The sequence below is a fragment of the Natator depressus genome, chromosome 26 (assembly GCF_965152275.1).
Source record: "Natator depressus isolate rNatDep1 chromosome 26, rNatDep2.hap1, whole genome shotgun sequence".
In the NCBI taxonomy this organism is placed as follows: Eukaryota; Metazoa; Chordata; order Testudines; family Cheloniidae; genus Natator; species Natator depressus.
This window is the reverse complement of record NC_134259.1, coordinates 16,318,869-16,341,855: the sequence shown is the minus strand read 5'-3', so window position 1 is coordinate 16,341,855 and position 22,987 is coordinate 16,318,869. Positions and strand designations below refer to the sequence as shown.

At 53.0% G+C, this 22,987-nt stretch overlaps 1 non-coding gene and 2 pseudogenes across 1 annotated transcript; all 3 read left to right on the top strand.

Moving 5' to 3' along the window:
• Positions 1-2,003: 2,003 nt before the first annotated feature.
• LOC141978339 (U2 spliceosomal RNA) lies at positions 2,004-2,210 on the top strand (annotated as a pseudogene).
• Positions 2,211-7,112: 4,902 nt separating this feature from the next.
• LOC141978338 (U2 spliceosomal RNA) lies at positions 7,113-7,287 on the top strand (annotated as a pseudogene).
• A 1,572-nt stretch (positions 7,288-8,859) lies between these two features.
• Positions 8,860-8,933, top strand: TRNAN-GUU (transfer RNA asparagine (anticodon GUU)). The gene has a single exon. It is a non-coding gene; the product is annotated as a tRNA-Asn (tRNA).
• The last annotated feature ends 14,054 nt before the right edge of the window (positions 8,934-22,987 follow it).

The following is a 22,987-nucleotide window of genomic DNA, read 5'->3' as shown; positions in this document are numbered from 1 at the left end:
ACTGGGACACCTGACAGAGAGCTCAGTGGGGGTGTAACAGCGGCTGACTCTGAGGGTCCTGGGCTAAATCCACTTGCAGTCGGAAGCCTTTCAATTTATTTCACTGACAATGAGTAAGGTGACGATTTAATCACAGGTATTTTTCGTAAAAGTCACTGGCAGCTCCCCGCCCCATCCCTGGCCCCAGCTCACCTCCGCCTCTGCCTCCTCCCCTGAACGCGCTGCCCCGCTCTGCTTCTCCGACCCCCCACCCCGGCTTCCCTCGAATCAGCTGTTTGCGTGGGAAGCCGGGGGGCTGAGAAGCGGGCAGCAGCTTCACGCTCAGGCCCAGGGAGGCGGAGGTGAGCTGGGGTGCGGGGGCGCAAGGAGGGCCGCCCGCACCACAGCAGGTAACACGGGGGGGGGGGTGCGCAGAGGAACCGCTCCTCGCCCCAGCTCACCTCCGCCTCCCTGGGCCTGAGTGTGAAGCCGCGGCCTGCTTCTCAGCCCTCCCCGAATTCCTGCTGAACCGCTGATTCACGGGGAGCCGGGGGTGGGGACAGAGAAGCAGAGCGGGACGGTGTGTTCAGGGGCGGAGGCGGAGCGGAGGTGAGCTGGGGGTGTGGCGGGGAGCTGCTGGTGGGTGCTCTGCACCCACCAAATTTTCCTCGTGGGTGCTCCAGCCCTGGCGCACCCATGGAGTCGGCGCCTAAGGCCCCACTTTTGATGTGATCAGTGGGGGGAGCGGCTCCCAGCTCCCATCTTCCCCCAATAGCTCCTACAAGGCAGCTGCCCCGCAGGTGTGTCGTGCATCCAGCACCCGCAGAACAGGGCCCTGATCCCTGTGTGGGACCCAGTTGTGCTACTGCAATCCCCATAACAAGGATACCCGCCTCACCCAGCTCCGGGCCACTTGGGGGCAGTGCAAAAGAAATCCAATCTACTGTCAAAGCATGGGGGAGAGGGCGAGGGTTTGGGGATGGCAGTGCTGGGTAATTGCAGAGCATCTGCCAGGTGGTATAAAGTGCTGCCTAGAGCTGCTATTTACCCCTTTCCATTGTAAAAACTGACTATTTATTCCTACCCTTTGTTTCCTATCTGCTAACCAGTGACTGATCCATGAGAGGTCTGGAGCCATCTGGAGCAGCTCGTAACTGTGAGTGCCAACCTCAGGGGAGACTGTTAAGGAGCAGGTCACAATCCCCAAATTGCTTGGGTGTTCTATACTTAGATTTCACCAAGTATCAGTGTCACGGAGTCCCTGGGTGATGCTCTGGAACTGCTCCCCAGGAAGCCATGCAGAACTCTGGGGAAGTCTCCTCTCGGGGAGCAGCCTGTCTGCAGGACACACAGCTCACCCGGCTCCACCTTCCTGGCTCTGACCTCGGAACATTCAGCATCCTCTGCCCCTCCGTGCACTTCCCACAGCGAGTCCGCTCAGGCGGGGTCCTGAGGGGACCAGAGGGTCCTGCACCCCAACTTCGCAGTCAGACGTGACTCTCAGCCAGCCAGTAAAATAGAAGGTTTATTAGACGACAGGAACATGGTCTAACACAGAGTTTGTAGGTGCAGAGAACAGGACCCCTCAGCTGGGTCCATTTTGCAGGGGCAGTGAGCCAGACAACCCCGTCTGCACTTCACTCCATGTCCCAGCCAGCCCCAAACTGAAACTCCCTCCAGCCCCTCCTCCTCTGGGCTTTGTTCCTTTCCCGGGCCAGGAGGTCACCTGATTCCTTTGTTCTCCAACCCTTTCGCTCTCACCTTGCAGGGGGAAGGGCCCAGGCCATCAGTTGCCAGGAAACAGGGTGTCGGCCATTGTCTGTGTCCAGACCCCTGCACACACCTGCCCTCTAGGGCTCTGCAATGATCATACCCCCTTACCCCACCACCTAGATCCTTAAGAACTGCATGGGGGAAACTGAGGCACCCCCACACTATTCAAAGGAAACATTAAGAACAGTCCCACTTCAGATTATGGGCGATGTGCCTTTTTTGACCTTTTAAACCAAATGTGCTATTTTTGGATAATTTAAGCATTATATGCAGAGGACTAGCTTGAATACAAATGTTAAATCTGTTCCTATCACTTTAATAACTGAGACTTCCTCTATCTGAGGTCTATCTATTCAACTGATTTTTGGAATCGGGAGATGGAATAGCAACTGGCTCCATCCACTGCACACATCACCCTGTTATTGCAGTACTGAACCTCCAGGACCGGTGGACCTCCGTATGGGGAGAATATCAAGGTTGAAGAGCAGCAAAAAAATGTGGTGTTGTCCATGTCAACATTTGGTTTGTACGAAGAGTATGGTTTGAGTCATTTCTAACCCTTTGGTTAGTTATTAGTAACATCTTATTATTAGACCTCTCAGTTGAAAGGCTGCTCTTGCAGATTTTCCTTTGTCATTGTTTGCAGGTTAGTAACCAGTTTAATAGTTTCTTACTCTATTCTATTTAGGTTCCTAAACCGCTCTCCTTAGAACCCTTCCAGAACTGATAGCATGCTGCAAGATGCTCTGAGGCGAGCACCTCCCACGCCCCGCAGCTGCCCAGGTCCCCGAAGCTGGTGGTACTCTCACTGCTCTAGACACCATCAAGAGAGGAATCTCCATAGACGGACCAGCACCTCTCCAGAGGCCACCCAGAGGGTCACCAGCGCCTCGCCGGATGCCTGCCCAGCCTCTGAAACCACCCAGAGGGACCCCAGGTCCCTGCCGGATGCCCGCCCAGCCGGACCTCTCGACCCCACCCGCCCACACCAGGATGAACCAGCCAGCGATACCACTGATGCTGCTGGAACCCCCCCGCTGCAATGAGGACACCATCTACCTGCAGTACCCCCTCCCTGCGGACGTGCTCATCTGCCCCATCTGCTCTCCGCCCCGAAGCTTCCACCTCCTCGGTGGCGTCGCCAGGCACCTGAAGAGATGCCACAGCAAGAGGGTCGCCTTCAGCTGTGCCCTCTGCAGCCTGCCCTTCGAGACGCAGAAGCAATGCAAGATGCACCGAGTCACCTGCAGGAAACGCCTCAAGGGAACAACACAATCTCCTGCCCCGGCTCCCAGCCCTCCTGCTGTGCGCCGGCCCACTGCTCCTGAGCCTCAACAAAGAACAGCGATTGTGCAAGCTGCTGCCAAGAAGCCTGCCCCCGTCGCCAGACCAGCGCAACGGGGTGCTGCGATCAAGAAGGTACCTGCTGCCTCGGGGAACATCACCCAGGTCCTCGCCAGCAGGAGGCCCGTCTCACCCCCTCACATCGCCAAGCAAATCTCCATACTGAGATGACTCAGTACTACCCTGCCCCCTGCCCAGCACATCCCCATCCCCAGAAGGATCAGCGCCCCATCGCGCATAGCTGCTTGAGATACTGTCGCCGGAAGAGCCAGCGCCGCCCCTCAGACCACCCGCGAACTCCAGCTGCCGGAGGAGCCAGAGCCACACCTCAGACCGCCCGGCGAACTCCAGCAGCCAGGGGAGCCAGCGCCGCCCCTCAGACCACCCTGCGAACTCCAACTGCCGGAGGAGCCAGTGCCAAGCCTCAGACCGCCCTGCGAGCTCCAGACATTACTGGAGGAACCAGCCCCGCAGCCACAGGAAAGCACCAGGCCCTCATCGCCAGACGGTCCAGCACGGCCCCCGAGTCCATTCTGAGGGACGCTGCCTACGGGAGATCTCACGCTCCAGCAGCAACCGCCCAGGCAGCAGCCACTCCTAGAAGGACCAGCGGTGTCCCAGCAACCCCCGAGCCGGACCGCGTCTCTCCGAGCACAAGCAACGCCAGCATCCCGCCAGAGATCCTGCCCCAGCACCCAACCGAAGGGAATCCTGACTCACGAGATAGAAGGCAGGCCGACCATGTGGGCTTTGAGCCTGCACCAGACGAGGTCGAGGACCATGAGGGCCAGCAGCCGATGGTGAGGGCTGCCACTCCGTGGCAGACTGCCTGGACCGAGGAGCTACAAGCGGCAGCTTCCTTTGATGACTTCGACCTCCTTGTAGACAGGCTGACACAAGAAATGTCTGCGGAAACCACTCGTAGGAGAAGTTCCAACCAGGAGAATGCCCCGCCTGCTCACAGAACGCCTGCTCCAAACCTCAACACCACCACCAGGGGAGCCAGAAGTAGAGACGCCAGCCGCCGCTACGATCCAGCAGCAGCTTCAAGGATCCAAAAGCTGTACCGGGCAAAGCGCTCCAAAGCCATGAGGGAGGTCCTCGATGGGCCCTCGCCCTACTGCACGATCCCATCTGAACGTCTCTACAGCTACTTCAAGGATGTATTCGAGCGCACAGCCCAGAATGACGCTCAGCTCCCAGAGTGCCTCCGCCCCCTGCCCCGTGTCGACGAAGCAGGTGTCCTGGAAACTGACTTTACACCAGGGGAAGTGATGGCCAGACTCTCAAAAACAAAAAACACAGCTCCCGGGAAAGACGGCATCCACTACAGCCTCCTGAAAAAGCGAGATCCCGGCTGCCTGGTCCTAGCCACGCTCTTCAACCAGTGCAAGTGATTCTGCCAGACTCCCAGCTCCTGGAAGAAGGCCATGACGGTACTGGTGTACAAGAAGGGTGAGCGGGATGACCCCAGCAACTGGAGGCCCATCTCCTTCTGCTCTACGACCTCCAAGCTCTAAGCCAGCTGCCTAGCGTCGAGGATCACAGAGCGGTCGGTGAGCGGGGGAGCCATCAGCTCCACCCAGAAAGGCTTCATGTCCTGCGAGGGCTGCTATGAAGACCACTTTGTCCTCCAAACCACCATCGAAACAGCTGGAAGGGCGCGGAGGCAGTGCACGGTAGCATGGCTCGACCTGGCTAACGCCTTTGGGTCCATGACCCACCACCACATCTTTGCCATGCTCCAGGAGTTTGGCATGCCAGAGAACTTCCTCCGTGTGATCCGAGAGGTGTACGAGGGATGCAGCACCACCATTGGCTCGGTCGAAGGGGAGACCGCCGAGATCCCGATCCGGAGTGGAGTTAAGCAGGGCTGTCCCCTCAGCCCCATCATCTTTAACCTCACCATGGAGCCGTTGCTGTGAGCGATCTCCAATGGCACAGATGGCTTCAACCTCCACGGTGAGAGGGTGAGCATCCTGGCTTATGCGGATGACCTGGTCCTGACCGCAGATGACCCAGAGAACCTCCATGTATTCTAGATGCCACCAGTCAAGCTGCCGACTGGATGGGGCTCCGCTTCAGTGCAAAGAAGTGCGTATCTCTCCACATCGACGGCAGCAAAAGGGACTCGGTGCAGACAACAGGGTTCCAGATCCAGGGTGAGCCCGTCATCCCCCTGGCAGAGGGGCAGGCCTACCGGCACCTCGGCACACCGACAGGTTTCCGTGTCTGGCAGACACCCGAGGACACCATCCAGGAGATCTTGCAGGATGCCGCCAAGATCGACGCCTCACTGCTAGCACCGTGGCAAAAGATAAATGCCCTGAACACCTTCCTGATCCCCCGCATCTCATTCGTCCTAAGGGGATCTGCCGTCGTGAAGGCACCCCTCAACAAGGCAGACAAGATCGTCCGGCAGCTGGTGAAGAAGTGGCTGTTCCTTCCCCAGAGAGCCAGCAGCGAGCTGGTGTATATCACCCTCAGGCATGGTGGTGCTAATGTCCCCCGCATGGGTGATCTGTGTGACATCGCGGTGATCACCCACGCCTTCCGCCTGCTGACATGTCCCGACGCCATGTTAAGGAACATCGCAGCAAACGCCCTCCGTGATGCAACAAAGAAGCGGATTGGCAGAGCCCCCTCCAACCAAGACACCGCCAGCTTCCTGAGCGGTTCCCTGGATGGCGAATTCGGAGGGGACGGGCGCGACATCGCTTCACTGTGCTCCCGCGCTCACAGTGCCACGCGTCACCTGGGGAAGCGCATCGGCTGCCGCTGGGAGTGGTGCGAGGAGCGCCAGGAGCTGGGAGTCCTGGTGCCGCAGATCAGGTCTGAGGACAACACCATCGTCACCCCGAGCGCCAGGGGCCTGCTGGAGAGGACCCTGAAGGCAGTGATCCACTCGCTGTACATGGAAGCTCTGAAGCGTAAACCGGACCAGGGTAAAGCCTTCGAACTGACCAGCAAGTGGGACGCCAGCAGCCACTTCCTCGCCGGGGGTGGCTTCACCCATTTCGCTGACTGGCGGTTCATCCTCCGCGCCCGGCTCAACTGCGTCCCGCTCAACGGAGCCGTCCGCCACGGGAACCGAGACAAGCGTTGAAGGAAGTGCAGCTACTCCAGCGAGACCCTGCCCCACGTTCTGTGCAGCTGCAAGCCCCACTCCAGAGCCGGGCAGCTGCGCTGCAATGCCATCCAGAACCGCCTGGTGAAAGCCATCGCACCGCACCTGGGGGCGGTCGCCGTGGACTGCGGCATCCCCGGCACTGACAGCCCGCTGCGACCCGACGTGGTCGTCACCGACGAGGCCCAGAAAAAGATCATCCTCATCAACATCACGGTCCCCTTCGAGAACAGGACCCCGGCCCTCCGAGAAGCCCGAGCTCGTAAGCTGGAAATTTATACCCCCCTGGCCGACACCCTGAGAGCGAAGGGCTACAAGGTGCAGATGGATGCCCTGATCGTCGGAGTCCGGGCGCTTGGGACCCCTGCAACGAGCGTGTGCTGCGGACCTGTGGGATCGGTCGATGCTACGCACGGCTCATGCGGCGCCTCATGGTCTCGGACACCATCCGATGGTCCAGGGACATCTACATCGAACACATCACCGGCCACCGACAGTACCAGGAGGTGTGAGCCGGTTCGACATCGTGCATCCACTATGGGAAAGGGACTGAGAGGCTTTTTCCATTGGACCGTATGAACTGGAATCATAAACTCCCTGAACATTAAATCCCACCAAAAGAGGGTAGAACCATCCCCATCATCGTATCCACTCATCATACTCCACACCTGAACATAGCCATTATATGGACAACATACCCCCATATCTCAATGTCTGTACTTCGACCGGTTAAACTTTTACCCCCAATCAGAGAGATTGCAGATTATGTATTCCTTATGCCACCAGCTTCTAAACCGAATTTCGCACCCCTTGATAATCTGTACCTTATCCCCTCATAACCAGAAACTTCTATGCTTGAACTCTGTACCGTTTTCTTTTTATTTCAACATTATCTTAATAAAATTATTAAATCTGTTCTTATCAGTTTAATAGCTGATATGTCCTTTATTTGAGGACTGTCTATTAAATTGATTTTTGAAACAGGGGGACGGACTAGGAGCTTGCTCTGTCCACCCCATGCATCGGCCTGGTATTGCAGTGTCTCCAGGAATGGTGCAGCTCCTTTTGGGGAGAATCTTCTGGTTAGAAAAGCGGAAAGAGTTTTACTGTGACAAGGCTTCTTTAGAGCAGATTTCTTCAAGGGGCTGGAAAAAATTGGAACCTTCTAGTGCTTTACTTTCTTTATGACAAACTATTGTTACAATTTCTTGGGAGTGTTTTGCGAATCGATAGACGTGAGGTTCTTTGTCTTGCTAAAGGATTGTTTAAGACGCTGGAATCTTTCTCTCTCATAACACTCAGACCCGGGGCTGAGTGTTTTGAGAAAGACTTGGAGAGTTGGAGGGCAGAGAGTGAAGAGTTGGAGGGCATAGTCTCCCCACCTTTAAAAGTTGGGGGCCAGGCCCCACTCCCTCCCCCGCATTCCAGCACCTCTGCTTCTGGGACTATTTTATTCTTCAGCCATCTCTCTCAATTAACCATTTCCCGCCTTCAGCTCAGTGACAGCCCCACACTCTTTGCTTCCTACACACAAAGATTGACACAGAGACCTTGCAAGGAAAACCTCCCCAAGGAGTCAGAAGCACCTGAAGTGCGGAAAATAGAGGAGATTTGACAGTGGGACCCAGAGAGGTTCCCCAGCAGATAAAGGGGATCCCCTGCTGCCCAGGATCACCAATTGTAGGGAAGAACCAATTGGGTTTGCTTTTGGGAAGCTGCCAGGAATCAGATCTAAAATCATTATTCAGTCTGAGATATGGTTACAGCATCCATAACCCCAGTGTCACAACTCTTCAAATAGCTTGAACCTTATATTTTACCAGCCACAGAACTAAAGGGATTTGAATTAAACCCCTGTTCAGAGTCAATGAGGAGTGAGGGATCTTGGGGCTTTTCATTTCTTAGCCTCTGGCACCATCACGTGGCCATTTCAGTTTACTCCTCATAACAGTGATCACCACCCGTTGATTGCGATCAACTGGTCGATCCTGCAGCCTCGGCCAGTCGATCCCAATCTCTGGGCCGCTAAAAGTCCAGCAGCGCAGCGGGGCTCAGAGGCTGCCTGCCTGCCCTGGCCCCGGGCCCCTCCCAGACCCGGCTGGCTGCTGGCACATCTCTGGGGCCCACGGGGAAAGTGGGGGGTGAGGCAGCTCCATGCCCTGCCCCCACCCCCAGAACTGTCCCCGCAGCTCCCATTGGCTTGGAACTGGCCAATGGCAGCTGTAGGGGCGGCGCTTGCAGGTGTGGTCAGTGCACGGAGACCCGCTGCCCCCCTCCCTCCCAGGGGCCGCACGCACAGACGTGCCAGCAGCCAGCTCCTGACTGGGAGCCCCTGTGGTAAGCACCTCCCAGCCGGAGCCTGCACCCCAACCCCCAGCCCGGCGCTCCCTCCAGACCCCGCACCCCAACACTCTGCCCCGGCCCAGAACCCCTCCTGCACCCAAATTCCCCCCCCCAGAGCCTACACCCCACAGCTCCTCCTATACCCCAACACCCTGCAGAGCCCGGAGCCCCCTCTTGCACCAAGCTCCCTCCCAGAGCCTGCACCCCTCACTGCCTCCCGCACCCCAACACTCTGCCCCACACGCGCAGGCTGCTAGGCAGCAGCTTTGGTAACAGCACATCAGTCTCTAGGTGTCTCTGTGGCGCAATGGGTCAGCGCGTTCGGCTGTTAACCGAAAGGCTGGTGGTTCGAGCCCACCCAGGGACGGTGGTAACCCTGTGCTACTTCTTTGCTCCTCAAGACCTGCTGGGAGCCTCAAAGTTTCCCTTTTGCCACCTGAAAACTGTCCCTCTTGGCCTCAGTGGTTTCAGCTGGTGGCCCTCAGAGTGCACTGGATGCGACTCAGAAACCCATCTCCCCGCAGCCATGCCAGGGGCTTGGGCTCAATCCTCATGGCAGGGTGCAAAACCTTGAACCTGGTATGTTTCGCTCCCTTCCCGCCTCCACTCAAGTGGCAAGGGAGAAACGGATGAGACGCGCTGGCCCGAAGACACCTCCCTCCCACTTCCCTGTTGGCAGCACACAGCCCTTGGCCTGCCTCATGCCTCCTCAGGGAAGCACGGCCATGCTGCCCCAGCCTGAGTCCCGGCCGCAGCCTGGCCCGCCCCAACTGACGGAGTGCAGAGCCCCGCGAGTCAATGGCAGGTCGAGTCGGGAGCCTTGGCTCTTTCCCCTGACAGCCACACAGAGCTGTGTAGTGTCCTGAGAGCCTCCCTCCTGTTCTACGCAGAAGCCGCCTGCCGGTGCGGGTGGGAGAAGGGGACGAGGAAGCACGGCTGCCTCCAGCTGGGACAGGAGCCCTCTCCACACGCAGGCCTCTTGCCTTCAGCCCATGCAGCCAGAGGTGCTGGGGAGCTCCCTGGCAGGCCCCCGCCTCAGCCACCTCTAGCCTCATGGGCTAGGCTCTTGGCGCTCTGCTGGTTGTTGCCTCGCGTGAAGGCCCAGAGCAAAAAGAAACAAGTGCATCCCTAGCAGAGGATGGTTTCGATCCACCGACCTCTGGGTTATGGGCCCAGCACGCTGCCACTGCACCACTCTGCTGTGCCTTCAACCACAGCCCCCAGCATCTGGATTTAGGGGCAGATTAACCTTTTGTGGGCCCTGGTACCAAACATATTTGTGGGCCCCTATGTCGTCATTGTGGGCTCCGAGCATGGGCCTGGTGTGTCAGGGCCATTGGTGCCCTAGTGTCCCCGGTACTGAATCTCAGAGACATTTTTCATTTTGATCACACACCTCTACATGACTAGCTGCATTGCCATACACAGCTCCCTCAGCCCCCAGTTCTTCTCATTGAGCTCTACCCATGTGGGTTTACCAGTGTCCACAGTGAGCAGAACTTTCAGAGAGATCAGGGAAGCTCCCCACAGATTTGTCTCCTTCCTCATTCAGACCTTCAATAGCCACGTCTCCAGTGCCACCCCATGTCACCAGTCACTGTGTGTGGTCCCACTCTCAGCTCAAAGATCCAAAGCCAGCAGATACCTGGTCAGTTCTGACAAATCCCCTCCCCAGCGCCCATCCTCCCATTCGAGCAAGCCCCTTGCAAACACCATTTCCCCAAAGTGAGGACTTAGCCCTTGGGAATCTGAAGACACCAGCCTTTCTCCCTCTGCTCCCATCTACAGGCTAGTCTACTGCCTGGTCACCACCACCTCTCCCCATGCTTGTTTCCTTTCTACTTTGGACATGCTCCCCAGCCAGCTGGGACTATTCTCCCACTGGAAGCCTCACCTGCTTCCTCTTTCCCTGATCCCCTTGACATTCCTTTCCTATGGGTGACCTCTGTTCCTTGAGGTTAATTCCAGTTTCTTTATCCGCTCCTAGCTTAGTGGCCCCCAGTAGTCACAGAACTACCTGCAGCTTCTCTGACTATAGCCATGGGGCCAATTGCCAGAGGCCAGCCTGAGGTAGCCGCAGCTACTAGTCAAGGGAGGGGTGGCAATTCCAAGGCTGAGCATGCTTGAATCTAACAACGGCGGCACTAGGGCCTCTAAATCCTCAGCACTGGCCCTAGGCAGCTGCAGACACTGCAGTTAAGGGCTTTCCTCCTCCAGGCCATGGCTTTAAGTAGCTGAGATGCCCATCACCTGCAGCAGAGGCCACCAATTCCCACGTACCCCTCAGCTGGCATGTAGTCATGCAGAAAGTGCAGCCTGGATGATTTAGGAGGCTGGGGTACCAGGAAATTCCCATCCCTGAGCAGCAGCTCTGCAACAAGATCACATGGCCCCCCTCCGCTGTGGGCCCAGGACCCTGGGAAGACAGTGGAGTTACCCTGTGTATAACCAGTTCAGTCCAAAGCTTGTTGAAGTGAGTGGGAGTCTTTTCATTATCTTTAATGGGCTGCGTACAGAATCAAAGGACCCCATTCTCGACTCTGGGAGCAAAGCGCATTCTGTGCTGCACTGGTTTACTATGGTAACAGGAAGGTCTCACATTCCCCAGTGAATAAGCAACACCTCCTACAACACCTAACTTTTTCTGAGAGACCTCGTGCCCAATTACGAAACGTAAACCTGCTTCGCTTACAAGGGCTGAAAATATCTGGTAGTGTGGTCACAAAAGCAAGGCCCTTCTGAATTCAGGAGGAATTTTCGATGTGCACAGAACACAGACAGGACTGGTCCCTGCACGGTTACAGAACTGCGGTAAAGTGGAACAATTTTCAGCTTGTGTGATTGGAGGATATCTGGATCCATATGATAAGACTATCCTACATAAATGAGGAAAAGGTGAGGTGCTTTTGTTATTCTTTTATTCCACTCTTTGTTTCTGTGGGGAATTTGCCAGTGCAATATTACTGTCTTCCCTTTCAACAATCAAAACTAAAACAAATGAGAATGGCTGTTGAAAATAGCAATTCCAGTCCGAGTTATCACTGGGTAGATGCCAGCATTTGTTGCTCAATTTTATCCTACTTTTTCCACAGCATGTTTCAGTGGATCAGCATATTTGATTGGGGAGAAATGAAGTAACAAGCAGCCCAAATTGAGCTTGAGCACTCCTGAGTTTTGAGAGTGTTCAAATGTGGAAGGCAGGTGCTCGATTCCCTTTCTGAATATTGGATAAATCAAGAAAGGAAAAGCCAATTTCTGCTTCCCTGGCTCAGAATGGAAATCCTCCTACGGGCCTGGTACTCTATCTACAGCTGCCCAGGTCCTCGAGTAGAGCCTCCCCTCCCTTACTTTTCATTTTAACTTCTTGTGGGATCCAGAGACCCCCCCTTGCTAGGCTTCAGACAGAGAGGGGCACTGTCCATTCAGTCCACCCAGTTCCTCCCTTGGGGGCTGCCAGGCGAGGTCACACCAGCATCCCTCATCCAGCCTGGGGAAGTCTGGACTGGGCTGCACGGCACTCAAGCCGGACTGGGATGATTGTAACATCCTCCTGCGAACCCTATTGTCTGAGGTTGAAAGACAACAGGTTATGTCCAAGGCAAGGGAGGAGGCGCAGAAACAGTACGACCGGGATCGTATTAATGTCCCTGACCCGGATGCACAAGCCCCCGAGCAGACCCCAGGTGGGATCCAAATGATCCTGGGGGTATGACCCGCCTTACCTACTAGTCAGCGCAGGAGTGGGGCCTCGGGGAGAAGGGGTGATGCAGGTGCGTGGCCTCAAGAGGAAGGGATGGGGCTACTGTTCGGGCTCTGGTGGCCGCTACTTTTAGGGAGCCGGCACCGCTCTTAGTGGGACCGCAAGACATCCCAGAGGAGAGAGGGTGGCCAGCAGAGCAGTGACAGGGTGGAACGGCAAGTGACCGGCAATGTGGGCAGACAGGGGAGGGAGAAAGGGGCTTTCCCCCCAGGAGGTGAGAGGTGATCTCTGGGTTTTCATTGACCCAGGACAGCAGCTGGGAGTGAGGTGCAGTGAAGGGAGGGGCACTTCCAAAGAGCTTTTGGTCTCTGGATTTCAGAGCCCGAGGCAAAAGGACACCGCCCAGCGTACTGTGGGCAGGTGTTTTGCTCATAGTGTCGTGTTATGAATCCTGATTGTGGTGTTCTCCAAAGCTAAGACAAGGTGATTTTCCTCCTTTTTATTAAAGTTTCTTTTCTCCACTCAGTGCTGGTGAGTGAGGAAAGTATGGCCTCTTAGAGGCACCCAGTGGCCCTGGTTAGTTTCCCCAGATTACTGGGTGGGGGCTTAAGCGGATTGTGTGCTGTACTGTTGAAGAGGAGCCCCAAGCACCCGAACAGGGAAATGTAACTTCAGCCTTCAGATTAAGAGCCAGATGAGGGAAGAGCATCTTTGCAAGCAGGCTGGCTAACCTAGTGAGGAGGGCTTTAAACTAGGTTCACCAGGGGAAGGAGACCAAAGCCCTGAGGTAAGTGGGGAAGTGGGATACTGGGAGGAAGCAGGAGCAGGAGAGCGCGAGAGGGGAGGGCTCCTGCCTCATACTGAGAAAGAGGGACGATCAGCGAGTTATCTCAAGTGCCTATACACAAATGCAAGAAGCCTGGGAAAGAAGCAGGGAGAACTGGAAGTCCTGGCACCGTCAAGGAATTAGGATGTGATTGGAATAACAGAGACTTGGTGGGATAACTCACATGACTGGAGTACTGTCATGGATGGATATAAACTGTTCAGGAAGGACAGGCAGGGCAGAAAAGGTGGGGGAGTTGCACTGTATGTAAGGGAGCAGTATGACTGCTCAGAGCTCCAGTATGAAACTGCAGAAAAACCTGAGAGTCTCTGGATTAAGTTTAGAAGTGTGAGCAACAAGGGTGATGTGGTGGTGGGAGTCTGCTATAGACCATCGGACCAGGGGGATGAGGTGGATGAGGCTTTTGTCCGGCAACTCACGGAAGTTACTAGATCGCAGGCCCTGGTTCTCATGGGAGACTTCAACCACCCTGATATCTGCTGGGAGAGCAATACAGCGGTGCACAGACAATCCAGGAAGTTTTTGGAAAGTGTAGGGGACAATTTCCTGGTGCAAGTGCTGGAGGAACCAACTATGGGCAGAGCTCTTCTTGACCTGCGGCTCACAAACCGGGAAGAATTAGTAGGGGAAGCAAAGGTGGATGGGAACCTGGGAGGCAGCGACCATGAGATGGTCGAGTTCAGGATCCTGACACAGGGAAGAAAGGAGAGAAGCAGAATACGGACCCTGGACTTCAGCAAAGCAGACTTTGACTCCCTCAGGGAACTGATGGGCAGGATCCCCTGGGAGAATAACATGAGGGGGAAAGGAGTCCAGGAGAGTTGGCTATATTTTAAAGAATCCTTATTGAGGTTACAGGGACAAATCATCCCGATGTGCAGAAAGAATAGTAAGTATGGCAGGTGACCAGCTTGGCTTAACAGTGAAATCCTTGCTGATCTATATACAAAAAAGAAGCTTACAAGAAGTGGAAGATTGGAAAAAGGACCAGGGAAGAGTATAAAAATATTGCTCGGGGATGCAGAAGTGAAATCAGGAGGGCCAAATCACACCTGGAGTTGCAGCTAGCAAGAGATGTTAAGAGTAACAAGAAGGGTTTCTTCATGTATGTTAGCGACAAGAAGAAAGTCAAGGAGCGTGTGGGCCCCTTACTGAATGAGGGAGGCAACCTAGTGAGAGAGAATGTGGAGAAAGCTAATGTACTCAATGCTTTTTTTGCCTCTGTCTTCACGAACAAGGTCAGCTCCCAGACTACCTCTCTAGGCGGCACAGCATGGGGAGGAGGTGACCAGCCCTCTGTGGAGAAAGAATTGGTTCGGGACTATTTAGAAAAGCTGGACGTGCACAAGTCCATGGGACCGGATGCGCTGCATCCGAGAGTGCGAGGGGAGTTGGCGGATGTGATTGCAAAGCCATTGGCCAGTATCTTTGAAAACTCATGGCGATGGGGGGAAGTCCCGGACGACTGGAAAAAGGCTAATGTAGTGCCCATCTTTAAAAAAGGGAAGAAGAAGGATCCTGGAAACTACAGGCCAGTCAGCCTCACCTCAGTCCCTGGAAAAATCATGGAGCAGGTCCTCAAGGAATCAATTCTGAAGCACTCAGAGGAGAGGAAAGTGATCAGGAACAGTCAGCATGGATTCACCAAGGGCAAGTCATGCCTGACTAATCTAATTGCCTTCTGTGACAAGATAACTGGCTCTGTGGATGCGGGGAAAGCAGTGGACGTGTTGTTCCTTGACTTTAGGAAAGCTTTTGACACAGTCTCCCACAGTATTCTTGCCAGCAACTTAAGGAAGTATGGGCTGGATGAATGGACGATAAGGTGGATAGAAAGTTGGCTAGATCGTCGGGCTCAACGGTAGTGATCAATGGCTCCATGTCCAGTTGGCAGCCGGTATCAAGTGGAGTGCCCCAAGGGTCGGTCCTCGGGCCGGTTTTGTTCAATATCTTCATAAATGATCTGGAGGATGGTGTGGATTGCACCCTCAGCAAGTTTGCATATGACACTAAACTGGGAGGAGAGGTGGATACGCTGGAGGGTAGGGATAGGATACAGAGGGCCCTAGACAAATTAGAGGATTGGGCCAAAATAAATCTGATGAGGCTCAACAAGGACAAGTGCAGATTCCTGCACTTAAGATGGTAGAATCCCATGCACCGCTACAGACTAGGGACCGAATGGCTCGGCAGCATTTCTGCAGAAAAAGACCTAGGGGTTACAGTGGACAAGAAGCTGGATATCAGTCAACAGTGTGCCCTTGTTGCCAAGAAGGCCAATGGCATTTTGGGATGTATAAGTAGGGGCATTGCCAGCAGATCGAGGGACGTGTTCATTCCCCGCTATTCGACGTTGGTGAGGCCTCATCTGGAGTACTGTGTCCAGTTTTGGGCCCCACACTACAAGAAGGATGTGGAAAAATTGGAAAACGTCCAGCGGATGGCAACAAAAATGATTGCATATGACTTATGAGGAGAGGCTGAGGGAACTGGGATTGTTTCGTCTGCAGAAGAGAAGACTGAGGGGGGATTTGATAGCTGCTTTCAACTACCTGAAAGGGGGTTCCAAAGAGGATGGATCTAGACTGTTCTCAGTGGTAGCTGATGACAGAACAAGGAGTAATGGTCTCAAGTTGCAGTGGGGGCGGTTTAGGTTGGATATTAGGAAAAAAACTTTTTCACGAGGAGGGTGGTGAAACACTGGAATGCGTTACCTAGGGAGGTGGTGGAATCTCCTTCCATAGAAGTTTTTAAGGTCAGGCTTGACAAAGCCCTGGCTGGGATGATTTAGTTGGCGATTGGTCCTGCTTTGAGCAGAGGGTTGGACTAGATGACCTCCTGAGGTCCCATGCAGAATGTGCCCGGTATGTAACCCCTTTGCTAATGGGGTGGATGGCATGGGTGCAAGGTAATGACTTGTGTTACGAATTACACCTTGTAGGACACGCACACAACTGCTGCGAATTATACCTGGTAGGACACGCACACAAGTGCTACGAATTACACCTGGTAGGACACGCACAGTTCGAATCTAGGCTGAGGCACAGAAATAAAGTGCACAACTGCAGAGTTCCCAAAAGACACTAAGTTTATTACGCTCGAGCGTGGTGCCCCCCTGCTAGCCAGGAGGGGACCCTGAATGCAAATTATACAAAGGTTATATACTTTTTAGCAAAGCATGTTGCCCTCGTGCATCGGAAACCTTAGCCAATAAACAAACCCTTGTCTTATCTACCACCTATCCCTGCTTGGTGCATTCCTCGTGCTATACCAGTATGTTAATTACACAGCATGGTCCTAAAGCCATGCATCAGTAACTTTTATTATCACGATGGGAGGCCTCACATCAAGGCCAAGAGACAGGGAGTTAGAGACTGACAAAAACCAGATACTGCAAATCAAGGCAGGCTGAAGACAAGGAGGAGGATTTTCACATGGATTCAGTATCTAAGGATTACTCCTCCTGGTGTATGATGTGCTGGCATTTAAACAATGGTGGGTCCCAGACCAAAATGGAGTCACATGTGCTTACTTTTCCTTAAGACTTGCAACAACCATCTCCCCACAGAACTAAGAGAGATCTAGCTGCTAAGGTCCTAGGAGGGGTGGGGACTGGACTAGGAGTGCTAAATACGGTGGATCAGCAGTTCCTGGCATTACGTATAGGTGAAGTGGGACATGATATCTCCTCACTAGCCAATCCCCTCTCTGCAGCATTGAATGATTTGGGTGAATTAGGTTTTCGTGTTGCTAACACGTGACCAGCGTGGTTAGAAGTGCAGGAAATGGATCACCTGCAGGTGACAGGAGCACGGGAGACACTGCAGCCTGGTCGAACAGAAGCACTCGCATGGGTGCAAGCGCAGCAGCTGCTTCTCGATATTGCAAAGGCTGGAACCAGGGCTGGTGAGAATGGGAACGTGCCGCAGGAAATTCAGCACGTTTTCTGGTCTAATGCCACCAAATTCGAGAAAGAAAAACAGCAATGGTGGAAAATGGTGAATTTCACCTATGACCATGCTAATGAGACTATTGTGGCATCCATACTTCCTTTAAGGGATGCCATAGAGGAAACAATTCACCCCCCTGATTCCTTTGGGAATGTTTGTAAACAATTTCCTAATGCTGCCTACGGAAAATACCAAATGGGTGCATGTAAGAGAAGAGCAATATTATTCTTTACATTTACAAGTTTGTGTGGAGGAAGTGAAAGTGGGATTCACCTGTACCACTGGGGTATGGGAGGAGCCCCACCTTTGTTTAGATCCCCATGAAGGGAAATGTAACTACCGGCTTCACCATCCTATGCATTTTCAAAATTCAGCGATAGTGGTTATTGATAGTCATTGTTTGTGTAGAAGAACTTTATGTAAATGTGTTAATTAATGGTTTTTATCATATTGAACATGATGCAGGAGATACGAGATGTTTACGTGCAGTTTTTTCTGTGAGGGGCTGCGCTACAGACATGAATCTGTCAGAGGTGGAAGTGAGGAGCATAATAGCATCTTACACTACATATGACCATCTTCCACCTCTTCATATCGGAGCAGACCTCCAAGCACTGAAACATTTAATGCACCATAAGGAGATGGTTGACCACCTAAAACAGCTTCAACAGCATGGAGCTCACACTTTCCTCACGGTGCATCATTCTGTGGGTCAAATCAGAAAGGTGTTAAAAAGAATTGGTGATGAAACCAAATCATCCAGCTGGTGGGAAGATCATTTTACAGCTCGATCAGGTGAAGGGGCAATTGCGGGGGAGGGAGGCTAAAGGGGGTATGTGGGACAGCTAGGTGAGGGCTTTGGAGGTAAGGCTGAAGGAGGGCAGTTGGCTGTAGGGGGGAAAGACTGAAAGGGCAGCTGGGGAGGAGCCTAGGAGGGGGGGAAGGTTGAGGGAGGCGATGAGGGGAAGGGGACCGGGGCACTTGAGGGAGGCTGAAGGGGGGGCTGAAGAGGTGATGGGGGGAAGGGAACATTTGGAGGGAGGCTGAAGGGGTGATGAGATATAGGGGGCCGGGGCAGAGAGACAGCTGGGGGGGGCTGCTCATCCCCATGGGAGGGGAGGAGGAAGAGGAGTCCCCTGGTATCAGAAGCTGCTTCTTTATTACAACTTTCTACGTTCCTGAGCAGGGTCCTGGGATGCAAAGGTTCGACAGGGAAGTAGAGAGATTCCTGGCGGCTCGGTCCATCGATGGCGATTAGCCAGGATGGGCAGGGATGGTGTCCCTAACCTCTGTTTGTCAGAAGCTGGGGATGGGGCGACAAGGGATGGATCCCGGCATGATTCCTGTCTGTTCATTCCCTCTGGGGCACCTGGCACTGGCCACTGTCGGTAGACGGACACTGGGCTAGATGGACCTTTGGTCTGACTCCGTCTGGCCATTCTTTGCTCTTCTGTTCTTATCACCTGCTCAGTGACATCTGCAAGTTCTGCCCTCACTCACCACCAGCATCTGCTCCCTGCAACCAAAGGCAGGGAAAATCCCCCTGAAGGGGGGAAACTGGAGGGGAGGGCTGGGCAGAGGGACAAAACTGGGAGCAGATCAGGGGTTCACACAGGGGGACTGCCCTGCCAGATAGGCGCAGAAGAGAAAACCCCCAGATAGAGGGTGCTAGAGGGGATAACAGTTCCCACAGATGGGGTGAGCCATCAGCAGCCGTTCCAAAAGAGGATGTGCTGGATGGTAGAAGGACTTGTGTTCCTCACTGGATGGTCCCTCTCAGCATCCCCTCCCCAGGGCTGTGGTGTTAAAGGCCCCGGGGGGGCCCATTGCCCAGGGACCGCAGCTCTTCTCTTGCTGACATGGTGGACTGAGCTGCCAGTGGAATCTTGATTCAGGGAAATAGTTTACACCCACCCCCAAAGCCCCTCAGAATAACGCAAATGGATACTTTGATAAGTGTTAACCCAGTTTCCAAGAATTCCTGGCCAGTTTCGGTCCCTATAACATGTCTGCTTGGAGCCTCATAGGAGCTCCAAATGTGTCATATCTGCTGTTCTGATTGCCTGAATTGGTCTCCCTGTCCTGAAGCCCCCTGGCTTGCTGTCGGTCCGCATCTTTTCATGATTGATTCCCTAACAATGTTCTTCGGATGACACTGTCCAGTGGAGCAGTAACCCACCGGAGAGGTCGGAATTAGGAAACCCTGGTGATCCAATCCCCCAGCCCGAGCTCTTTCATTATTTAGCCGCAGGGAACCAACTTCCACAGGAGCGCGGGAGAGAGCCCCACCACAGCACTGTGCTTCACACACTGACCTGAAACATGGGGACCCTGGTTCAATCCTTCCTCCCTTGCAGACAGTGGGGGGGTGATGCTGGCAGCACCAGCTCATGCTCATGCCTCCCTGAGCCACAGATGGAGCCCAAAGGCAGGCTTGCCTTCGTGGCAGGACAGAGCAGAGTGCCCAAGGGGAGTGTCTGGGTCTGAGTGCCTGACCACCCCTGGATTCCTCCACCCCTAATTGTCCTCACTGTGTGAGTCTGTGTGTGTAGGAAGCACTGAGGGTGGCACTCTCACTGAACCAACAGAGGGCGAGGGAGGTGGGAGCGAGACAGTAGAAGTATAAAGGGGAAGGACGGGCAGAACGATGATGACTTTGTGTTTCATTCCTTAGATGTGGTGCCACCACCTTTCTCTTTAGCCTTGTAGTATCCCAGGGGTAAAACTAACCATCTGTCCAGCTACAAGGGCGTGTTTGTGTTCATTCCTGCGAGCCACACAGGGGTTTGATGTTGCTGCTTCCAATCCTCTGGCTCTGCCGGGAGAAGGGGCAATTCAGGCCATCACTGAGCTGAGGGAGGGAGATGAAATAAGATTGGTCCCAAAGACTGATCCCTGAGGAACTCCACTTGTAACCTCCCTCCAGCCTGACAGTTCACCTTTCAGCAGGACCCGCTATAATCTCCCTGTTAACCATTTCCCTATCCATCTTTCAATTTTCATATTGATCCCCATCTTTGCCAGTTTAACTAATAATTCCCCATGTGGCACCATATCAAAGGCCTTCCTGAAATCTTGGTCAATTAGATCCACTGCGTTTCCTTTGTCTAAAAAATCTGTTACATTCTCAAAGAAGGAGATCATGTTGGTTTGGCATGATCTACCTTTTGTAAAACCATCTTGTATTTTGTCCCATTTACCATTGACCTCAATGTCCTTAACTACTTTCTCCTTCAAAATTTTTTCCGAGACCTTGCATACTACAGATGTCGAACTAACAGGCCTGTAGTTACCCGGATCACTTTTTTTCCCCCCTTTCTTAAAAATAGCAACTATGTTTGCAATTCTCCTATCAAACGGTACAACTCCTGAGTTGACAGATTCATTACAAATTCTTGCTAATGGGCTTGCAATGTCATGTGCCAGTTCCTTTAATATTCTTGGATGAAGATTATCTGGGCCTCCCGATTTAGTCCCATTAAGCTGTTCGAGTTTCGCTTCTACCTCAGATATGGTGATGTCTACCTCCATCTCCTCCTTCCCATTTGTCATGCTACCATTATCCCTAAGATCCTCATTAGCCTTATTAAAGACTGAGGCAAAGTATTTGTTTTGATATTGGGCCATGACTAGATTATCCTTGACCTCCACTCCATCCTCAGTGCTTACCGGTCCCACTTCTTTTTTCTTGGTTTTCTTTTTATTGACATGGCTATAGAACCTTTTACGATTGGTTTTAATTCTCTTTGCAAGGTCATTCTCACTTTATCCCTTCATGTTCTGACCTCAAGAAGGTAGCTTTCCTTGCTGATCCCTCCCATCTTCCACTCCCTGTATGCTTTCTCCTTTTTCTTAATCACCTCTCCGAGATGCTTGCTCATCCAGCTTGGTCTACAACTCCTGCCTATGAATTTTTCCCCCTTTCTTGGGATGCACGCTTCTGATAGCTTCTGCAGCTTTGATTTAAAGTAATCCCAGGCCTCCTCTGCCTTTAGATCCCTAAAGATCTTCAGTCCAATCCACTTGCCTAACTCATTTCCTTCATTTTTCAAAGTCAGCCCTTTTGAAATCAAAAACCCTAGTTGCAGATTTATTTTTTGTTGATCCTTCTGTTCAGTTTGAACTGAATTAGCTCATGATCGCTCGAACCAAGATTGTCCCCTACAACCATTTCTTCTAGGAGGTCCTCACTTCTCACCAAAACCCCCTCTTGTCGGTTCAGCAACTACTTGATGAAGGAATCCATCTAACAGCATCTAGGAACATCTGAGCCCGATTATTATTACTAGCACTCGTCCTCCAGTCTATATCTGGGAAGTTAACGTCTCCCATGATCACGCAGTTTCCATTCGTATTTACTTCATTAAAAACATTAAAGAGGGCTCGATCCATATCCACATTAGATTCCGGCGGTCTCTAGCACACTCCAAGCACTATCCCAGGGGAGGCTCGAGTAGTTTTCTTCCCCAATGTCATTTTTGCCCAGACGGACTCTGTCTTATCCATTCCATCGCTGATTTCTTTACATTCTACCTCCTCATTGATAGACAATGCTACTCCACCACCTTTACCTTTATTTCAGTCTTTTCTAAACAGCACATACCCTTCAATACCTGTAGTCCAGTCATGACGACTATTCCACCCTGTTTCTGTTATCCCTAGAATATCTGGTTTCACTTCCTGCACCAGTAGCTCTAGTTCCTCCATTTTGTTACCTAGGCTCCTCGCATTAGTGGAAAGGATTAGTGGATAGATGTGCACTAAGGTACAAACATCTTCCTTTTTGCTGTTTGGCCTCGCTCACGTTCTTTACCCAATGAGGCACGGTCATTCTACAGCCAGTAGAAAATATTAGACTGGTGCCAACACTGCCCTTCCTCCTTATAGCCATTCTCCTACCCACGGCTGTATCCTTCCTTACTTTGTTTTCTTCCCTCTCAAGGCTAAAATCCGGCGTGGACATTACCTGGACATCCCCCAACCAACTATCTCCCCCAGATTCCTAGTTCAAAGCTCTCTTAATCAGTTGTGCCAGCCTGTATCCTAGAAGTCTATTTCTTTCCCTACTCAGATGAAGTCCATCCCGAGAGAACTGTCCTCTGTCCAGAAATGCCTCCCAGTGGCCAGACATCCCAAAGCCCTCCTTCTAGCACCACTGCCTGAGCCATCTGTTGACAGTCATAATCTTGTCACGCCTTTGTTGCCCTTCTCCAGGAACAGGCAAAATCCCACTACAGATCACCTGAGCCTCGATTTCCTTAAGCGTTTTCCCCAGCCTAGCACTGTCTCCCTTAATCCTTTCCAGCGAGAATCTAGCCGTATCATTTGTTCCCACATGAAGGATAATTAGGGGGTTCTTTCCCTCTCCCTTTAGGATCCTTTTCAACCTCACATCTATATCCCGTATCTTAGCACCTGGAATACAGCACACCCTTCTATTCTCTGGATCAGCTCTGGTTACAGGCCTGTCTAGTCTTCTCAGTAAAGAGTCCCCGATCACGTAGCCCTGCCTTTCCCTGGTGACGATGCTATTCTCCAGTCTATCCCCTCTTCCCTCTGGCTGCAAGTTCTTTCCATTCCTATTCTCCCTTGTAATCCTCTTCAACCCATCCTGTATCCTCCTGGGGCTCATATTTGGTGTAGTCTCCATTGACTCTTCCCCTTTTCTTATAGGACTAGCTGCTCTTCTCTTCTTCCTTGCCCCTCCACCTTCAGTGACTACCTGCTGAGCCCCTTATTCATTTTCCAACTCTCAAAACCTATTCCTGAGCTCTATTTCTCCTTCACTAGCCCGTCTTTTCCTCTGCCTGGTTTTTTGTAGTCACATGCTTCCACCGACCACTTCCCTCACCCAGCAGTCTCCCCTCAGAATTCCTCAGTCCTGCTTCCATCTGCAAGTCTGAGCTTTTCCCTTCAGATACCTC